This window comes from Bubalus bubalis, chromosome 13 (assembly GCF_019923935.1).
Source record: "Bubalus bubalis isolate 160015118507 breed Murrah chromosome 13, NDDB_SH_1, whole genome shotgun sequence".
In the NCBI taxonomy this organism is placed as follows: Eukaryota; Metazoa; Chordata; class Mammalia; order Artiodactyla; family Bovidae; genus Bubalus; species Bubalus bubalis.
Window position 1 is genome coordinate 75,640,607 of NC_059169.1, and position 21,696 is coordinate 75,662,302.

General features: G+C 42.3%; 1 protein-coding gene and 1 long non-coding RNA gene across 3 annotated transcripts in view; both read left to right on the forward strand.

The window, feature by feature from the left end:
• Positions 1-16,302, forward strand: part of LOC123328843 — a 61,583-nt gene extending 45,281 nt beyond the window's left edge. Inside the window, exons 2-3 of one of the 2 annotated variants that reach the window (XR_006543843.2) lie at positions 15,208-15,326; positions 16,290-16,301. This is a non-coding gene — a long non-coding RNA (uncharacterized LOC123328843). Of the gene's footprint in view, positions 1-15,207; positions 15,327-16,289 lie in introns of both variants that reach the window. The other variant, XR_006543842.2, reaches the window with a different exon arrangement.
• LOC123328863 (translation initiation factor IF-2-like) overlaps positions 1-21,696 on the forward strand; it is a 384,326-nt gene that overhangs the window by 211,879 nt on the left and 150,751 nt on the right. The window lies entirely within an intron of this gene.

A 21,696-nucleotide genomic window follows, 5' to 3' on the forward strand; every position in this document is an offset into this window, starting at 1 on the left:
CTCTTTTTTATTTCTTTAGCTATTTGGAACATGACTGTTTTATATTCTGCTTTGTGTAATGCTAATATTTGAGGGCATTGAGGCTTTGAATCGGACTTTTTCCAGTCCTGTGGCCTTAATACAAGGCTTAAGTGTTAGTTTGATTACTGATTATTTTTACTTAAAAAAAGAAATAGAGATCTAGAGGCAAAATGTGACTTTTTTGATTTGATGGTGCATGAATGAGCTAAGACTGTGATCCATACCTTTCCTCTCCAAATTCACTCACTTATACATCTTGTTTCAATGATATAATATTAAATCTATGTTTATTGTATGTCAAAACATTTCTTTCTAATATTCATGCTTCAATTTTTTCAGGTCAGTGTGAGAAAGTATAATGAACTTAACTTACTTAAATTAACAGAAATTTACTTAATCTAGATTGAGATTTTTTCCCCCAGAATTGAATCAGAAATAACATTTATTGTTTATTTTCTTTCATTTCAGTTCAGAAACATAATTTGGGTCTTTGTTTCCATTGCTTTATCAGAAAAAAAAATTTTTAAAAAAGTTCTCTGCTCTCAACACTGTCTTTCTCATTGTAGATTTAAACAAACAAACAAAAATACACAGAGATGAATGAAATCAGAGGATAACTCCTAGGACTGTCTTCACATGGTCTGTCTAAATCATCATTCTGGTGTTTTAGGGCTTCTGAAATGAACTTACTTAAATTAACAGCAATTTACTTAATCTAGATTGAGGTTTGTATCAACTGGTGTTAAAAAATAAGTGCGTTTATTTTTTACTTGGAGTTGAATTGTTACCCACACAAATATGTAACATATATTTAAAAGTGAAGAGGACTGCTAGAGAACTTTGTGAGGCTCCGATTTGAACCTGATGGTTGCAATCATCAAGAGGAACATCAAATCAAGGTGAACTATACTGTCAGCGCATCAGACAGTTCTTAGCAAATGTGAGTTTTTATTTTTTTTTATTCTAGAAAGGAAAATACTGGTAAATTATCCTAGCCATCATATAGAGTGGGATTGGCACATAAGTATTCTGCAGATAAAAAGTCATTCTCACCCTGTCACTCAGGGATATGAGTCTGCAATATAGGACTGTTAGCAAAAAGGCAGACATACACGATATGGGTTGAGTTAACCAGAACATAATCCACCAGAATCATGAAATACTTCACTCACTGTGTTAAACATTGATAAAGCCCATAGTAGAGTTTCATTTTCATTTCCGTATTTTACACACAATATTCAGAAATTGGATATGGGCCAGAGAAAAGGAATGGAGATTTTTTGAAAGTACAAAAAAATTTATCTACGCTGCAAATGGAAAGAAAGTGGAATTCTTTATGACCAAGGAGGGAAAGAGAGTAGGTGGTGCAAGAAGAACTCGGAATGAGTCTCGTCTGCAGCAGAACTCAGACTGACAGGGGTCTCTTGTCCTAAATCTGTCTTTTAAGGTGGAGTCCTTCACCCTAGAAGAAGTGGCCCTTATCCCAGGGTGGGTTGTTGTTGGATCACTTCTCAAATCTAGCACCTGCTGTTTGAGAATACAGGGCTATGAGGGCATGGTGTCTTACCGAGTTAATTCTCAAGGTAATTCCAAAGCCAAATATGAGCCAAACTAAGAGAAAGGTAGGGCAGGCATAGGCCAGAGGCCACGAGAAGGAAAGGCTTGTCCCGCCTCCTTGTTCAGCATGTGGGCTGGGCTAGCACTGAGAAGGAGATGGACCGAGGTCCCAGCCTTCACGAAGGTCACAGTCAAGAGCTCGCCAGCACACAGCCGGCTCGGAATTGAACTCTATGTAGAAACTGGCCACAGACAAGTAGTGAAGAGACAGAATAGAGCGGAAGTACCAAATACGATGGGAATGCTGTGTGGGGCACCGAATTTATAGACAGAGGACACAGATTAAAATTGGGTGGGTGTCAATCTATGAAAACGCTATTTCAGGTAAAAGAAACATATCAGTCTGTTGTCAGTAGTGAGGCATTTGGTTTGCGACTTGCTCAGATTTGTGCCTTGTGGAGATCCCCTGGGGAAAGTTTGAAGACTGACCTTGCCCAGGTTGGGGTTGGGGGAGGGAGTGTCCTAAGCAGGTTCAGGGAGACCAGTAAGCATTCTGGGATGTAGATCTGTCTTTGAGAGTAGCCATGGAGATAAGAACAGATGTTGGAAGGGAACGTGACGAATTGATGAGGCAGAGTCAGTAGTTCCTGGCAAGGCATGTGGGAGAGTGATAATCTAGAGCGGTTAATGAATCTGAGGATGTTTCAGGGTGGTGCCATGGACTCAGAATTTCAATGGCTGCTGTAATAAATTACCACAAAATTAGTGGTTTGCAGCAGGGTAAACTTGTTATAATTCTGGAGGTCAGAAGTCTGAATGGGTTTCACTGGGCTAACATCAAGATGTCAGCATGACTGGACTCTCTTCAGACATTCGAGAGAAGCACCCTTCCGTGCTTCTTCCAGCTTCTAGAAGCTGTTTCCATTCTTTGTTTCATGGCTGCCATTTTACATTTTTGGCTTTTGTCATGCCATGTGTCACATGGGGTCTTAGTTCCCTGACCAGGGATTGAGCCCACGGCCCTTGTGTTGGAAGTGCAGAATCTTAACCACCTGGGCAGTCAGGTCATTCCCACATTCAATTACTGTAATGCTGATTCTCCTGCCTCATTCTCCTTGGCACTTTTGTGACTATATTGAGCCCAGCCAGATAACCGCGATGTGTGTAACCAAATCACCTCTATGAAATCCCTTTTGCCATGTGAAGTAACATATTCAGAGATTCTGGGGATAAGGACATGGACATCTTTGGGGGACCATCATTTAGACTCTCTTGGTTGGGTTGGACAAGGTGAGTTCAATTTATGTACGAGCAGCTGGCAACAATTTGGGGACCGTTAGGTACATGATTCTTATCTGAGAAAGACATGTAAAAAAATTTTTTTTTATTGGAGGATATGAAGTAAACCAGAAAAAGAAAGCCAAATACTGTATATTAACGCATGCATATGGAATCTAGAAATATGGTACTGATGAACCTATTTACAGGGGAGCAATGGAGTCGCAGAACAGACTTGTGAACACGGCGGGGGAAGGAGAAGGTGGGAATTGAGAGGCTGGCATAGAGATATATACATTGCCATGTGTAAAGTAGATAGCCAGTGGGAATTTGCTGTGTGAGATAGAGACGTTGTTCATGACTATTGCTGCTGCTGCTAAGTCGCTTCAGTCGTGTCCGACTCTGTGCAACCCCATAGACGGCAGCCCACCAGGCTCCTTCGTCCCTGGGATTATCCAGGCAAGAATACTGGAGTGGGTTGCCATTTCCTTCTCCGATTTAATCACTAAGTCATGTCTAACTCTTTGCGACCCCATGGACCATGGCCCACTAGGCCCCTCTGTCCATGGGATTTCCCAGGCGAGAATACCAGAGTGGGTTGCCATTGCCTTCTCCTTGTTCGTGACATAAGGCTTCAATTTTAGTTTGGGGTTGAGACCGTGAACAGTAGTGAGCTTGGAAATGGCAGAACGTGTGGTGTGACATGAGATGAGGACTGAGTACAGAGGCTGGGGACCCCTGAAATATAAGGGCAGGTGGGAAAAGATGAGGGAGCCTGAGAGAAGTAGGAGAATACCAAGAGAGGGCATCTCAAATATCTCAGAAGGGCACATTCTATGAAAGGGATGATCAACAGGAGGGGCAGGCCAAAAAAAAGAAGTCATCGCTACAGTTCCCTACCAGGAAAGTGCTATGTATGTCAACTTCTGCATTTGATTCGGTCTTAAACTGTAACTCCTATATCCAGAATGAGCCAGAACGTTTTCATTGCTTTTGAAATAGCACCTGGAAACAACATAGTAGGTTTAGGTTGAAAGTCCAGTTCTCAGAAAGTGTATCAGCAGTTGTCGGAATGTGGCCTTCTGGTCCTTTCCTGACCCAGTGTCGATGTCTCATATACCACGTCATCTCCACTCTGTTTAATATTCTGCTCTCGGCAAAGCTCCCAGTGTCATTCTGGTAGAACTGCTGACCCCACCATGCATAACAAATTGCGCACACATTTTGAAACTCGACATTATGACTGTCTCACAAGCTTACACATTTCCAGTGAAATTTGAGAGCACAGGTTAATATCTGGAGCTGCGTGAAAATGTGAAGAGGATGACTGTGCCTAGCAGGTGTGCTAAGGTGGGCGTGAGAAGTACCTGCTTCCATATTGACACGCTAATGAAACCAACTGTTCCATCCTGACTTCTTCACTCATTCCCCCACTCCCCCTCCCGTGCCTTCAGTCGATGCTTCTAGCCGTCTTTCGGCTTCTGCAGTTAGTTGTTGCTGTCATCTTACTGGCTGGTGGAAGGTATTGTGATTAGGGTTGCCCAGTCAGGAGCTTGAGCCCGTTTCATGCTGCCCTGATTGCGGGTGTGGGGTGAGAGTAGGGCTTGCATGGCTACTGCAAGATGCTAACTTTTCCTTCTGTGCACATGCAGTAACATTTTAAGGACAGCATTGCTCACAAGTCTGCAGCTTGCTTTTTGCCTTTAAGGTCTTGATTTCTGTGTGTCTGTGCTCCAAAGCATGCAAGTATGGAAGGATTGGTACTTGGGAAGATTGGCAGACAGCGGCATCTAAGACATGGTATATCCTGTAGACATGGTGTGGAGTGTCTGTTTCTGTCGCTCAGTCGTGTCTGACTCTTTGCAACCCCATGGACTGTAGCCCACCAGGCTCCTCCGTCCATAGAATTTTCCAGGCAACAATACTGGAACCTGTTGCCATTTCCTCTTTCAGGAGATCTTCCCCACACAGGGATTGAATCTGCATCTCTTGTGTCTCCTGCATTGGTAGGTGGATTCTTTACCACTGCGCCACCTGGAGAGCTCAAGACAGGGCCCTTACCCTCAAAAAGTTTCCAGTCTGATAGGAGAAGTCATGTCTTACAGGTACTAATACCTACTATACAGGGTTAAATACATGTGCCGTGAGAGAAGGACGGAAGAAGGAAGGGACAGAGAGAGAAATGGAGCTTTTCAGTAGTTAGCATAAGAAGAGAGGTTTCTGATTGTGGGGAGAATCAAGGAAGCTTTTCTAATATGTTAACATTTAGATGCGAGTTTTTTGAAATTTATTTTATTTGGCTGCACCAGCCCCCTGCATTGGGAGTGCAGAGTCTTAGCCACTGGACCACCAGGGAAGTCCCTTAAATTGCGGTTTTGATGAGTGAATAGAATATTTAGAAACGGGAAGAAGTTGGAACCCATGACATTTCAAACAGAGATACAAAATCAGGAGAGGTCAAGAGATAGGAAATAACATTAAGTACATGGAAGGCTGAATGACTTAGGATGACTGTCACTGGAGTGACGGGATTAACATGGAGAGGGAAATCATCATTCATGAACTGAGTGCCCTCAGTTTAGTTGCTCAGTCATACCCGACTCTTTGCGACCCCACTGCAGGATGGGAAGCCAGGCTTCCCTGTCCATCACTGGCTCCCAGAGCTTGCTCAAACTCACGTCCATCGAGTTGGTGATGCCATCCAACCATCTCATCCTCTGTTGTCCCCTTCTTCTCCTGCCATCAATCTTTCCCAGCATTAGGGTCTTTCCCAAGGAGTCAGTTCTTCGCACCATGTGGCCAAAGTATTGGAGCTTCAGCTTCAGCATCAGTCCTTCCAATGAATATTCAGGACTAATTTCCTTTAGGATTGAGTGATTGGATCTCCTTGCAGTCCAAGGGACTCTCAAGAGTCTTCTCCAACACCACAATTTCAAAGCATCAGTTCTTTGGCACTCAGTTTCTTTATAGTCCAACTCTCGAATCCATACATGACCACTGGAAAAACCATAGCTTTGACTAGATGGACCTTTGTCGACAAAGCAATGTCTCTGCCTTTTAATATGCTGTCTAGGTTGGTCATAGCTTTTCTTCCAAGGAGCAAACATCTTTTAATGTCATGACTGCAGCCACCATCTGCAGTGATTTTGGAGCCCAAGAAAATAAAGTCAGTCACTGTTTCCATTGTTTCTCCATCTATTTGCCATGAAATGATGGGACTGGATGCCATGATCTTAGTTTTTTAAATGTTGAGTTTTAAGCCAACTTTTTCACTTTCCTTTCACTTTGATGAAGAAGCTCTTAGGTTTTCTTTGCTTTCTGCCATAAGGGTGGTGTCATCTACATATCTGAGGTTTTTGATATTTCTCCCGGCAATCTTGATTCCAGTTTGTGCTTCATCCAGCCTGGCATTTTGCCTGATGTACTCTGCATATAAGTTAAATAAGCAGGGTGACAATATACAGCCTTGACACACTCCTTTCCCAATTTGGAACCAGTCTGTTGTTCCATGTCTGGTTCTAACTGTTGGTTCTTGAGCTGCATACACATTTCTCAGGAGTCAGGTCAGGGGGTCTGGTATTCCCATCTCGTGGAGAATTTTCCACAGTTTGTTGTTATCCACACAGTCAAAGGCTTTGAGGAATTTGATGTTGACAGATTTATTCCTAAGTTTTTTTAATTCTTTACATTCCTGAAATGAATTCCATCTGGCCATGCATATTGTTTTATTCGCTACTGGGTTCTGTTTGTCAGTGTTTGGTTTCAAATTTCCACACAGCTATCCCTAAGTGAGTTTGCACTATAATTTTCTCTTTGGTGTAGGCTGCCAGATTTTGGTATCAACGTTACTATTGCTTTGTAAAAAGAACTTGGAAATCACCTTTGTCTTTTTTCCCTTGTGCTCTAGAAGAGTCTAAATGATATTCGAATTATGTATTATTTTAAAGTTCTGGCAAATTATACTGTGAAATCGTCTAGGCCTTGTGTGTGTGTGTGTGTGTGTGTCCAGTTTTGGGAATAACCATTTATTTCCTTTATTTGCATGATAATTGGTCTAAATCTTTTTTTCCTAGAGCCAGTTTGGCATACCATATGTTCTATAAAATTACCTCTTTCATCCAGGTTTTGAAATTTATTTGTATAGAGTTCAGCAAGAAGTCTGTTTGTTTTTTTAATCTTCTATATCAATGTAGTATACCTCTTACTGTTTCTTATTTTGATTGTGTCAGCCTCCTTATTCCCCTTGACTTGGTCATCCCCCTTGACTTGGTTAGCTAACAGTTTAAGCCTTTAGATTTATTTATCAATCCTCTACTCTTTTTTTTTTCTTCTAATTAACTTACACTTATCTACATTCCCTTTTCTGTCTCCTATAGTTTTTATTTCCTTTAACACCCTAACTTGAGTGCTTATTTTATTTTTTATTCCTTTCTGTTTATTAAATAAGCTGTTTAGGAATTTTTCTTTGGGCACTGCTTTAACTATGCCATGGAGTTTTTTTCCATACAGTTGTTTTCTAGATATTACTTTTTGGACCCCCAAATTATGAGAGGTTTAAAATTTTCAGATGATACAGTTTACCTTTTTCTAATTTTGTTAGTAATTGACAGATTTATTACATCATGAGAAAAGTATATTTTCTATACTATTCTATTTAGTGAAATGTATTGATGTTTTATTTTTGGTGTAATACATTGTCAAATTTTATGCCCATTTGACGGATTCTGGAAAAGATTATTTTCTCTGTTTTCAGAATGTGGATATGATCTATACTAATTAGATCTGCTATTTAAATTATGGCTTTCAGATATTATAAATCATTACCGTTTTTTGTATACTTGTTTTATCATGAATGGAAAGAGAAAAGTCGTTTTCTGCTTCTAACTTGTTTCTATGCTTCTTACCTTGTTGACTTTAGGTGGAGACAGTTCTTGTTTGTGAACGTCTCTCCTGTGTGTTGCAGGATGTTTACCTTCCCTGGCTTCCATGCAGTTTAGGCCAGTAAGCTTCACTGGTTTATTTTGACAACGAAAAATACCCTCTAGATAGTTACTGTTTGTAACTTTGAATCACTTGTGGTTGGAAACTGTTTTTAAACTTTTTTTCCCCTGCTCGTTTATATGATAGTTTTATGTCTTATGAGAAAATTTAAGATTTTTAAAGAAATTATTTATAATTATATGTGAAGAAATTTTTTTCTTTCCCTCTCTTGAGGATCTGATGAAATCAATTAAATAGTGCTGGCAGAAGGAGCCAGTTGGAATCGGAGATAGCTAAAATTGCTTGAGTCAGACCCTTCTCCTTCCAATATTTTGCTCTTGTTAGGGTGCAAGAGACTACCAGAAAGGTCTCCCAAATAATCTAACTTTTCCAATAGCCTTAAAATAAGTCAATGTATCATATTTCAACAGAGTCCTAACTTTTATTACCATCTGCTGCAATTTAATCTCCCCAAGGGCAAGCTGTATAAAATTGATGAGTTCTTGAATGTAAATATGGCATACTACACAATATTCATACATGAAATTTGAAAACTTTTAGTTCTAAAATAAATTTCTAAAGACTCAAGCCAATTTCTGTACATATGCTGCTGCTGCTAAGTCTCTTCAGTCATGTCTGACTCTGTGCGACCCCATAGACGGCATCCCACTAGGCTCCTCTGTCCCTGGGATTCTCCAGGCAAGAATACTGGAGTGGGTTGCCATTTCCTTCTCCAATGTGTAGAAGTGGAAAGTGAAAGTGAAGTTGTTGAGTCATGCCCGACTCTTAGCGACCCCATGAGCTGGAGACTACTAGGCTCCTCCGTCCATGGGATCTTCCAGGCAAGAGTACTGGAGTGGGGTGCCATTGCCTTCTCTGTACATATAGCACACAAAAAAATCAGATTTCCATTGAAAGAAGGTGGAACCTTATCTATAAAAATAAATCCTGAAGTTCTTAGAATGCAAGATGAACTTACTAACAATCACAAGCATGGAAATTGAAACTGTAATCAGAAATCTTCCAGCAAACAAAAGCCCAGGTCCAGACGGCTTCACAGCTGAATTCTACCAAAAATTCAGAGAAGAGCTAACAACTATCCTACTCAAACTCTTCCAGAAAATTGCAGAGGAAGGTAAACTTCCAAACTCATTCTATGAGGCCACCATCACCCTAAAACCAAAACCTGACAAAGATGCCACAAAAAAAGAAACATTCAGAAAACGAAGATCATGGCATCCAGTCCCATCACTTCATGGGAAATAGATGGGGAAACAGTGGAAACAGTGTCAGACTTTATTTTTCTGGGCTCCAAAATCACTGCAGATGGTGACTGCAGCCATGAAATTAAAAGATGCTTACTCCTTGGAAGGAAAGTTATGACCAACCTAGATAGCATATTCAAAAGCAGAGACGTTACTTTGCCAACAAAGGTTCGTCTAGTCAAGGCTATGGTTTTTCGTGTGGTCATGTACGGATGTGAGAGTTGGACTGTAAAGAAGGCTGAGCGCTGAAGAATTGATGCTTTTGAAGTGTGGTGTTGGAGAAGACTCTTGAGAGTCCCTTGGACTGCAAGGAGATCCAACCAGTCCATTCTGAAGGAGATCAGTCCTGGGATTTCTTTGGAAGGAATGATGCTAAAGCTGAAACTCCAGCACTTTGGCCACCTCATGCGAAGAGTTGACTCACTGGGAAAAGACTATGATGCTGGGAGGGACTGGGGGCAGGAGGAGAAGGGGCCGACAGAGGATGAGATGGCTGGATGGCATCACTGACTCGATGGACGTGAGTCTGAGTGAAGTCCGGGAGTTGGTGATGGACAGGGAGGCCTGTCGTGCTGTGATTCATGGGGTCGCAAAGAGTTGGACATGACTGAGCGATTGATCTGATCTGATCTGATCACTGATGGAACATAGATGCAAAAATCCTTAACAAAATTCTAGCAATCAGAATCCAACAACACATTAAAAAGATCATACACCATGACCAAGTGGGCTTTATCCCAGGGATGCAAGGATTCTTCAATATCTGCAAATCAATCAATGTAATATACCACATTAACAAATTGAAAAATAAAAACTATATGATTATCTCAATAGATGCAGAGAAAGCCTTTGACAAATTCAACATCCATTTATGATAAAAACTCTCCAGAAAGCAGGAATAGAAGGAACATACCTCAATATAATAAAAGCTATATATGACAAACCCACAGCAAATATTATCCTCAATGGTGAAAAATTGAAAGCATTTCCCTAAAGTCAGGAACAAGACAAGGGTGCCCACTCTCACCACTACTATTCAACATAGTTTTGGAAGTTTTGGCCACAGCAATCAGAGCAGAAAAAGAAATAAAATGAATCCAGATTGGAAAAGAAGAAGTAAAACTCTCACTGTTTGCAGATGACATGATCCTCTACATAGAAAACCCTAAAGAGTCCACCAGAAAATTACTAGAGCTAATCAATGAGTATAGTAAAGTTGCAGGATATAAAATCAACACACAAAAATCCCTTGCATTCCTATACACTAATAATGAGAAAATAGAGAAATTAAGGAAACAATTCGATTCACCATTGCAACAAAAAGAATAAAATACTTAGGAATATATCTACCTAAAGAAACTAAAGACCTATGTAGAAAACTATAAAACACTGGTGAAAGAAATCAAAGAGGACACAAATAGATGGAGAAATATACCGTGTTCATGGATTGGAAGAATCAATATAGTGAAAATGAGTATACTACCCAAAGCAATCTATAGATTCAATGCAATCTCTATCAAGCTACCAACGGTATTTTTCACAGAGCTAGAACAAATAATTTCACAATTTGTATGAAAATACAAAAAACCTTGAATAGCCAAAGCAATCTTGAGAAAGAAGAATGGAACTGGAGGAATCAACCTGCCTGACTTCAGGCTCTACTACAAAGCCACAGTCATCAGGACAGTATGGTACTGGCACAAAGACAGAAATATAGATCAATGGAACAAAATAGAAAGCCCAGAGATAAATCCACACATATATGGACACCTTATCTTTGACAAAGGAGGCAAGAATATACAATGGAGAAAAGACAATCTCTTTAACAAGTGGTGCTGGGAAAACTGGTCAACCACTTGTAAAAGAATGAAACTAGAACACTTTCTAACACCATACACAAAAATAAACTCAAAATGGATTAAAGATCTAAACGTAAGACCAGAAACTATAAAACACTTAGAGGAGAACATAGGCAAAACACTCCCTGATATAAATCACAGCAGGATCCTCTATGATCCACCTCCCAGAATATTGGAAATAAAAGCAAAAGTAAACAAATGGGACCTAATTAATCTTAAAAGCTTCTGCACATCAAAGGAAACTATAAGCAAGGTGAAAAGACAGCCTTCAGAATGGGAGAAAATAATAGCAAATGAAGCAACTGACAAACAACTAATCTCAAAAATATACAAGCAACTCCTGAAGCTCAATTCCAGAAAAATACACGACCCAATCAAAAAATGGGAAGAACTAAATAGACATTTCTCCGAAGAAGACATACAAATGGCTAACAAACACATGAAAAGATGCTCAACATCACTCATTATCAGGGAAATGCATATCAAAGCCACAATGAGGTACCATTTCACACCAGTCAGAATGGCTGCGATCCAAAAGTCTACAAGCAATAAATGCTGGAGAGGGTGTGGAGCAAAGGGAACCCTCTTACACTGTTGGTGGGAATGCAAACTAGTACAGCCACTATGGAGAACAGTGTGGAGAGTCCTTAAAAAACTGGAAATAGAACTGCCTATGATCCGGCAATCCCACTGCTGGGCATACACACTGAGGAAACCAGATTGAAAGAGACACGTGTACCCCAATGTTCATCGCAGCACTGTTTATAATAGCCAGGACATGGAAGCAACCTAGAAGTCCATCAGCAGATGAATGGATAAGAAAGCAATGGTACATATACACAATGGAGTGTTACTCAGCCATTAAAAAGAATACATTTGAATCAGTTTTAATGAGGTGGATGAAACTGGAGCCTATTATACAGAGTGAAGTAAGCCAGAAAGAAAAACACCAATACAGTATACTAATGCATATATATGAAATTTAGAAAGATGGTAACAATAACCCTGTATGCGAGACAGCAAAAGAGACACTGATGTATAGAACAGTCTTTTGGACTCTGTGGGAGAGGGAGAGGGTGGGATGAATGGGAGAATGGTATTGAAACATGTATAATATCATATAAGAAACGAATCGCCAGTCCAGTCTCAATGCAGGATACAGGATGCTTGGGACTAGTGCACTGGGATGACCAAGAGGGATGGTACGGGGAGGGAGGAGGGAGGGGGGTTCAGTGTGGGGAGCACGTGTACACCTGTGGCAGATTCATGTTGATGTATGGCAAAACCAATACAATATTGTAAAGTAATTAGCCTCCAATTAAATTAAAAAATTCGTATGCAAACAGTGTGGAAGGGGCATAGCAATTTCAAAGTAACTTTTGGTTAGCTTACCAATTTGAAAGAATCTTCCCAAATGTGTGGATAGGATTTGAAACAGCTTAGCTGAAGCTAACACACACTGACATCAAAGTCTTTTGTAGGGTGGTTGAAAATGACTTTGACTGCTATAGAAAGGAGAATAAGTGGGTATTTTTAGGTATTCACCTGAGCATACAGACTGTTCTTAGTGCAGAGCTATTCTGGTCAGCCCTTGAAAATACCTCACAGGGAAGCTGCTCCAAATCGACCACTGGTGAGAATTAAGTTATGATATGTCTGCGAATGCTCATACCATTACTTATTGGTACTAAAAGGTCCATTATTGTTTACAGAAACAAAAGACTGAAGGTGGGCTGACTCAGCATGCTCAGGTCGTTAATTTGCAGTGAATGTAGTATCATAAAACTTGACCTAATACAGGGGGAGAGGAGGGAGGGGGTGAGGTGAGTGGGGAGAGCAGCATGGACGCACAGACACTAACATACGAAAACAGACAGCCAGTGGGGATCTGCTGTATGACTCAGAACTCACCTGAGACTCTAATAACCTAGAGGGGTGGGAAAGGCCGGGAGGTCAGAGGGAGGTTCAACATGGGGGGACATGTGTATACCTATTGTTAATTCATGTTGATGTATGACAGAAATCAAACCAATATTGTAAACTCAATTTTAAAAAATCCTTCTTTTAGTTTAAAAAAAAAAAAAGGTATGTCAGATCAGTGCAGTTAAACTGGACCATTCAATAAATGGTGCTTCGGTGACAATAAGCAAAAAATAAAGTAAAATGAGACCACATGTGCAAGATGGAAAAAAAAAAAAAAAAAAAAAAAAAACTCACCTAATGTGAAAACAAACTCAGAATGCCATTTAATGGTCTTTCCTGGTGTTGCAGGTGACCTCGGATTTTGTGTTTCTCACGGACTCGAGTGTCCCAGGTTATGTCTCTCCTTACCACCATTTAGAACCCACTGATAACGTTCGTTCATGCTGAACCTAGATTTCAGGTCTCACCCTCTTTTAAAAAGACGCTATGAGCTGCTTGCGTCTTGATGAACTCCCCACGCACATCGCCCTTCCTGCCCAGCCTGTCCCTCCGATGGTTGTCTTTTTGGCCTCAGAACTCCCCGAGCCTGCTCTTCGCTACCTCGGGCCTCTTGGGGAGAGGCTGGCTTGTTCCCAGTTTCCTATCCCTCTCTCTGTAGTAAGATATGGATTTCTTTAAATGTGAATATATTTAAATTCTTCCTTTTCCATTAAGAACTATAGTGTTTTTGTCTGGGGTTTTTTTTTTTTTTTTTTGGCTCATTTGCAGATCTCAGCATCTTTATAATTTCTTCCCTCCACATTCCTTTTAGTTTTCTTTATTGTAAGCCTTCTAAGCAAGTCTAACTTTTAGTATCTCCAAGAACACATGTACCCCAGTCCCTACGTTCATCTACCCCTCAGTCCTTGTGAGGAGGTCAGGAAAGACCAACACTGGTGGTCAGACGTCAGCAGGAAGTTCCTCACATACGAAAAGACATCAACTCTCTTACGAAAATCTGGAGCCTAAAATGCTCTTTGCTTTTGCACTTGGGAGCTGTGCTGTCTCCTTCTTAGCTTCAGTTCACTGTGTTAGTCATTACCATAAGAGCTAAAGGTTTCAGGAACAGGAAGGGGGATGTTAAGAGTTACCTAATGTCAATGGCTTTCTGCTGCATAAATCTTTCTTCCAGTATGTCCAACGAGTGGGTCATTAAGTCTCTGTTTGAATACCTCTGGGTATAGAAAACTCATTCCTGAAACCATCTAAGGACAGAAAATTCCACATTTTGTTAAGCCACCAATCTTTCTTCTGTGACTTCCACCCATTATGGGAAGTGAAAGAAAGTGAAGTCGCTCAGTCATGTCCGACTCTTTGCAACCCCATGGACTGTAACCTACTAGGTTCCTCCATCCATAGGATTCTTAGGTAAGAACTAGAGTGGGTTGCCATTTCCTTTTCCAGGGTATTTTCCCCACCCAGATAATGATCCCAAGTCTCCTGCACTGCAGGCAGACTCTTTACCATCTGAGCCACCAGGGAAGTCTCCATCCATTATGGAGTTTCTATTAGTGCTTAGTAGGTTCCAGACACTATTTTAGACGCTTAGTCTTCAACCATGTGATATAACTTGATTTTTACTGATGAGGAAACCCAAGTCAGAGAAAGGTTAAGTAGCTTACCCAAGGTCATATCCTAGAAGAAAAAAAATAAGGAAGGAGAATTCCTATCTAGGCAGTAGGGTTTCTGGTGTTATGCTCTTAAATGATCCTATATTTTTGTTTTTCAGTTGCTCAGTTGTGTCCAACTCTTTGAGACCCCATGTCCTGTAGCACTCCAGGCTTCCCTGGCCTTCACCATCTCCTAGAGCTTGCTTAAACTCATGTCCATCGAGTCGATGATGCCATCCAACCATCTCATCCTCTGTCATTTCCTTCTTCTCCTGGCTTCAATCTTTCCCAGCATCAGGGTCTTTTCCAGTGAGTCAGTTGTTCACATCAAGGGGCCAAAGTATTGGAGCTTCAGCCTCAGCATCAGTCCTTCCAATGAATATTCAGGGTTGATTTCCTTTAGGATTGACTGGTTGGATCTCCTTGCTGTCCAAGGGACCCCCAAGAGTCTTCTCCAGTACCGCAGTTTGAAAGCATCAATTCTTTGGCCCTCAGGTTTCCTTATGGTCAAACTCACATCCCTACTTATACTCAATAAGTCGAGTATGACCTCTAGACTAGATATAAAATTAATGTCTTTCAGTTATAAAGTTTTATAAATCATTGGGGGGAGGAGATGGGATGTGGAATTAAGTCAGGTAATAATAAATTTGAATTTCTTGTTTATTCATTCAGCAAAATTATCTTCTAAGACTTGGCACTCTCAGATGCTGCAGATGAAACAGTGAACGAGAAATACCATTTGTGCTCAGATCAAGCTGACCTTCTAGAAGGAGGAAAGCAGAAGGAAACAGGTAGTGAACAGGAAGGTATCAGATAGTGATCTGATAAAAATAAAGCAAGGTGACTTTTTATAATTAGTGAGTGATTTTTCTTTTGATAGGAAGTCCTTTCAGAAGAAGTAGCATTTGGATTGAGAATTAATATTTGTGTTTTCATTCATCATTATTGAGAATTAGAAATAAAAGTTTTCATGCGTGTCAAAACTTTTGGAAACAGTATAGAATCCTGTTCAATCAAAATATATTTTCCCAAACTTACCTTTTCCTCTTTGTTTACACTAAAGTTGAGCTTGAGTCAGCTCTTAGTTGAGATCGTTTTTATTAATATTTCCAGGTGGTGGTTAAGTCTTTCCCACTGGAAGAGCAGCCAAATGTTCTTAGCTGCCGTGTCTGTCCTGTGAGTCTGATGACCTCCTGGTGTTCCTCCCAAGTTGTGTTTAGGTCTCTACATCTTGTTTGTATCAGCAGCCAGATGGCTTCAAATGACTATCCTGTGTAGTCAAAAAAATTCAGAGCAAAACTGGTTTTATTTTGTTTTTGTTTTTTCCCCTTCTTTGTCTCTGATTATACATTGCATGCCCATTTTATTGCATCACCCATAGAATCGATCAAGTCTGTGGTTCCCATTTCCCTTTCTCTAGTTTCCCATTTTAAACAACTCTTACCCCAAAGGTTCTGTGTTTGTGAGTAATTATCATAGCTGTGACTTTAAGGACTCCGGCTTTCCCGTATAAGGACTGTGAATCAGGCTAGAGACATACAAGCAGACAGAGACTGATAGAGAAAGCCAAGAGTTTGAGAAGTCACTTAGGGTAGCTATAAATGTTTGCGCTTTCTTAGTGGAATTAGTCCTTCTACTTTTGCAAGGTTTAAAAAGAAAAAAAAAATCATATTTAGGAAAATTTAGGAAGATTTAGGAAAAACAGCTGCCATTCCCTTTTCAGGCTTTTCCTGACACCTGTTTTTTTTACCCAGGCACATTCTCTCCACCCGGCCACGGATCCCCTGCAAGCAGCTGTGACCTGGATACGGCTCTGGCATAGGCCTCTAGTGCGTTATGGCACACACATGTTCATGTACATACAACTCTGAGCTACACTGAGATCCCTGAAGTCAGGGACCAGGGACAGTGCCATCTTCTTGTTTTATTAGTTTTTATTGAAATGAAATTCACATAATAAAAAATTAACCATTTTAAAGTGAACAGTTCAGTGACATTTAGTACCTTCACAGAGTTATGCAGTCGTCGCTGCCATCAAGCTCCAAAACAGTTTCATCATCCTCAAAGGAAACCCTATACCCACCATGCAGTCACTCCCCATCTCTCTTCCCCCTCTTAGCCCCTGGCAACCACTTCTTGTTTATTTCTGTGTCCTCGGGGCCTTTCACAGTACCTGGCTTAGAGCAATGAGTGGATTGCAAATTTTAGAATAGAATAGAATGTTTATCAGAGTAATGAGTGGATTACAGATTTCTGAAAGGAGAGGAACTCTATTTAAATTGCTCCCTTCATTCCTGCTCTTTTGAACTAGCTAGCTTGAGCCAGAGTGTGCGATGGGGCAAGGCAGGGAGCCGTGACCTCTTGGAGCTTATAATTGACCCCAGTTCCATCTGGTGGCTCAGACAGTAAAGAGTCTCCCTGCAGTGCAGGAAACCTGGGTTCAATCCCTGGGTCGGGAAGATCCCCTGGAGAAGGAAATGGCAACCCACTCCAGTACTCTTGCCTGGAAAATCCCAAGGACAGAGGTAGGCTACAGTACATGAGGTCACAAAGAGTCAGACACGACTGAGTGACTTGACTTTTGCTTTCCATCCAGCAGAAATACTATGTAATCCATATAGGTCCACCTTCTAGCAGCCACAATGGGTTTAAAACAACCCACATGTCTTCTCTAATAGAACTAAAGATCAGAGGATTTAATGGAGTGCACTCAAATCAAGGTGTCAGCCAGGCTGCATCCTTCTAGCAGAATTCACATAATGCCTTCCAAATCCGATCAACATGTATCTTACATGAAAGGTCATCTCCATTTGAACTCACTGCATTTCAAGTCTCAGTAGCCACGCGTGAACTAGGGCCTACGATATTGGACAGCTCAGATCCAGGGGGGTCGAGAGATGTGGAAAAATAAGTGCAGGTGTGATTTATATCAAGAAAAAGCACAGAGGCCTGTGAGATCACCCTGCATGGAACCTAAGCCCATTTGGTGTGGGAAGATTCCCTGAAGAAAGGAGAAACGTGAATGACGGGCGGGTCAGGTCTTAAAAGCAGGAGAGATGAGCTACTCCACTTCACTCTCCGTTTAAACTCTGGTGTCTCATGGCAAGAGTTCCTGTTAAGGATTTGGGGCCAGTCTAAGTGGGAAAGTGCTGGGACTGGCTATGCATTTGTTAGGCAGCTGTGTGCTGTGCTAAGTCACTTCAGTCGCGTCTGACTCTTTTGCGACCCTGTGGACTGTAGCCCCCCAGGCTCCTCTGTCCATGGGAATCTTCAGGCAAAACTACTGAGTGGGTTGCCATTTCCTCCTCCAGGGGATCTTCCCGACCCAGGGATTAAACCTGCATCTCCTGCATCGGCGGGTGGGGGTGGGGGGGGTTCTTTTACCATTTGTGTCACCTGGGAAGCAGATTTAGGCAGCTACTCTGCCTGCTTTTTAAGATCTCATTTTCTTCATTCTCAACGATTCTCCCTGAGTTGTCTTTTTAATTGAAGAAAATATTTTTATTTTCATTATCTCCTCTCACAAGTTTCTCATTAGACTACGAAGTTGATACTTCACAACAGAATGTAAATTATTTCATGTTTTTGTTTTGTTTTTTTTTCTTTTCAGTCTTTAGGAACTTACATATTACAGTGTAGTTCTAGAATGTCCTTCCCAGGGATTTAGCCCTGTAGATACACTCATGGTGCACATGTTCATCCCTTGTAACTAGGAGGTGGTCATGCCACCTGTGTTGATTGATTTTACAAAGGAGAACCTGGTGTAAAATCCCGAAATCCCAGGCAGACGTTTTATCGGGTGAAGAGGACGTCAGCCAGCACTTTGCTGAATGACTGAGGAATCTGCCTTACTCTTCTGATGACAGTCCTGGTCCCGCTGTTCTGAGCCACCAGGATAGACAGTCACTGGGTGATAACTGCAGTGTAAAAGCATCTTGTAACACACGACTCTCGAGAAAAGCCCAAGGTCTGCTGGGTCAGCATGAAGGCTGGGCACTTCTTCAGTTCACGTCAGTCGCTCGGTCGTGTCCGACTCTGTGACCCCATGGACTGCAGCACGCCAGGCCTCCCTGTCCATCGCCAACTCCCGGAGTTCACCCAAACTCATGTCCATCAAGTAGGTGATGCCATCCAGCCATCTCGTCCTCTGTCGTCCCCTTCTCTTTGCATCTTCAGTCTTTCCCAGCATCAGGGTCTTTTCAGATGAGTCAGTTCTTCACACCAAGTGGCCAAAGTATTGGAGTTTCAGCTTCAGCAGCAGTCCTTCCAATGAACACTCAGGACTGATCTCCTTTAGGATGGACTGGTTGGCTCTCCTTGCAGTCCAAGGGACTCTCGAGTTTTCTCCAACACCACAGTTCGAAAGCATCAGTTCTTTGGTGCTCAGCTTTCTTTATAGTCCAGCTCTCACATCCACTTCTTAGGAATGCTGTAACAACACTGCTTTTAGGTGCTTGGAAGATACGGCCTGAAGGCCGCCTCCCGAAGTCTCCTGTGTCGCTTACCTCTGTCCAGAGAGGAGCTGATGTGTTTTCCACTCGTCAGAGGCAGGCATGGAGTGGAGGCCTGTGAGAGCGCGGTGTCAGGGCCTCCTGAGACGGGCCTGGCTCGTCGCGGGAAACCCCTCACTTTGGCAGGCTGTCCTCTCAGCTCTCACCCATCAGCAGGCAGCGCTTGCTTCCAAGGGGGCCTCGGAGATGGGAAGTATCAGATGGGAGTCAAGCTCCCTCTAGTTCTCATTATAAGCCCAAATGAGAGGGCCATACCCCGGCCTATCTCCTTTCAGGAGGTCTTTTATACTGATGTGTATTCTCAGTAAAGTGAAATATTGGAGGACCAGGTGACTCACTCCATACCTGACACCTGCACCTTTTCTTTCAAAATCAAAACTATTCTTTAGTTATAGGTACTTAAATTTAAAAATCAGTTTTGGCACGCTCAGTCATGTCCGACTCTTTGTGACCCTATGGACTGTAGCCCACCAGGCCCCTCTGTCCATGGGATTCTCCAGGCAAGAATACTGGAGTGGGTGACCATTTCCTTCTCCAGGGGATCTTCCCGACCCAGGGGTCGAACCTGAGTCGGTTTAGATGAACTTCATTTACTTTTATTTTTGGCTGCACTGGGTCTTCGTCGCTGCCCATGGGCTTTCTCTAGTTATGGCCGGCGGGGACTCTTACTGTCTAGTTGCAATGCATGGGCTCCTTATCGCAGAGGCTTTTCTTGTTGTGGAGCATAAGCTGCAGGCACGCAGGCTTCGAGAGTCGTGGCGCATGGGCTTAGTTGCTCCATGTCGCCTGGGATCTTCCCAGACCAGGGATTGAGCCCCTGTTCCCTGCACTGACCGATGGATTCTTAAGCCCTGGTTAAGTCCTAGGTGAACTTGAGCCCAAATCTTGTAAAGCAGTAAACTTCTTCCCTGTGCCTTTCCTCCAGGAATCCTGTTTTCCCTGTTGTTACTGCCCCCTCACCCACTTTGCCTGCCTCTCAACTGGCCAAAAAGAGCTCCTTTTGAGTCTTCCTGGTCCTATTCGTCGTCTTTATTCCACAGCCTTGTATATCGTCTTAGTCTCGTCTGTGTTTTCAGACCTTACTTTGCAGAAACTTCCACGAGGGAAGGCGCAAGAACATCCGGCTTTCGTTAGTCCGTTTCCCTCTCCATCCCATTTCAGTCTGATGCTTAGTTCCTAGAGCATCCGGCAGGTCCAGGCGTGGTGCTGTTGACAGTTCCCGGTCCTGATGTCAGTCACTGTGGAAGAATCCTGAGTGTCCTGGATCTTCCGCGCCTCGTGTCTCTGCAGCAAATTGGTGTGAATATCCGTGTCATGGTTCTCAAGCAAGGAATCCCCTATGATGATAAAGTATGTTTTTTGGAAACCGGTGGTTCCTCTTGATGGATAATTCAAGCATGACAGGTGTTGAGACGGTACAGATGCTCTGGCTGGGATTAAAGTGGAAAACGAAGCGTCTATTTTGATCAGCAGTGGAAGCGCCAGCATTCTACGTGTCCACCCATGTCTCACAGTGAATTACCACGATGGGAAACTTAGGAAGCGGCATGCATGGTTCACTCATCAAACCATTTCCATCAGTGTCTTCCAAGCTCTGATTTCAACCCACAACATTAATATTAGTAGAAATTGATGGATTGTGCCGTGGAGGTCAAGGTACCCGAGTGGTACATGCCGCAAGGGCTCAGGCTGAAAGAACTTTTTGCTTTGCAAAATCCGCTCACTGCACCACACTTTGACTAAGCGGCTGGGAGTAGCCTTTCTGTGGTTCACTTTCCTGATTGGCATCTTTATACCTTTCTAAGACCCCACACAGGGGATTCCCTGGTGGCTCCAAAGGAAAAAACTTTGCTTGTAATGCAGGGAGACCTGGGTTTGGAAGATCCCCTGGAGAAGAGAATGGCAACCCACTGCAGTATTCTTGCCTAGAGAATTCCATGGACAGAGGAGCCTGGCGGGCTACAGACTAACACACACACAGAACCCCGTCCCTATCTGAAAAACCTCTCCCGTGGGCCCTTGTTCTCTCCTATCAGATGGACACATGTATTACATTTTAAATAGAACTTGCTCTGCCATATGAAGTACTAGCCTTGAAGATCTGCAGTCCATGTTGTAATTTTGAAGAAGAAAATTGGTGAAATGACAGGAGAAATATGGCAATTCACACACAAAATTCTTTCTCAGTTTCGTTCTCTCTTCTCCTCATTTGTATCCCTGGCAGTAACCTCATTAGGTCAAGGGCTTCAGGCATTTCATACAGAGTTGGTGGATGTTTTCGGCGACAGTGGTACATGTTTTAGCATCTGGACAGTGATTTTCTCTCCTGTTTGTGGTGGGGGGAGCAGTAGTTTCCATATGTCTGTAATTTTTAAATTGAAAAGTTAACATTACACGGTGCATTTTGCCCAAGGGAAGCCTTTCAAGCAGGAGACTGAAGTTTGTCTCATTTTTCCGATCAGTCAGTAAACTCCTCCAACAGTCACCAGCAGCTCTTAGAAACCACGCAGTGGAATTAACCTCAGTGGTGAGACTGATCTGGGAGGATGCTGTTCATTCATTTGTCTTCTGGTTATCTCAGGTGGGCTTCCCAGGCGGTGCAGTGGTAAAGAGCCTGCCTACCTATGCAGGAGACGTGAGTTCCGTCCCT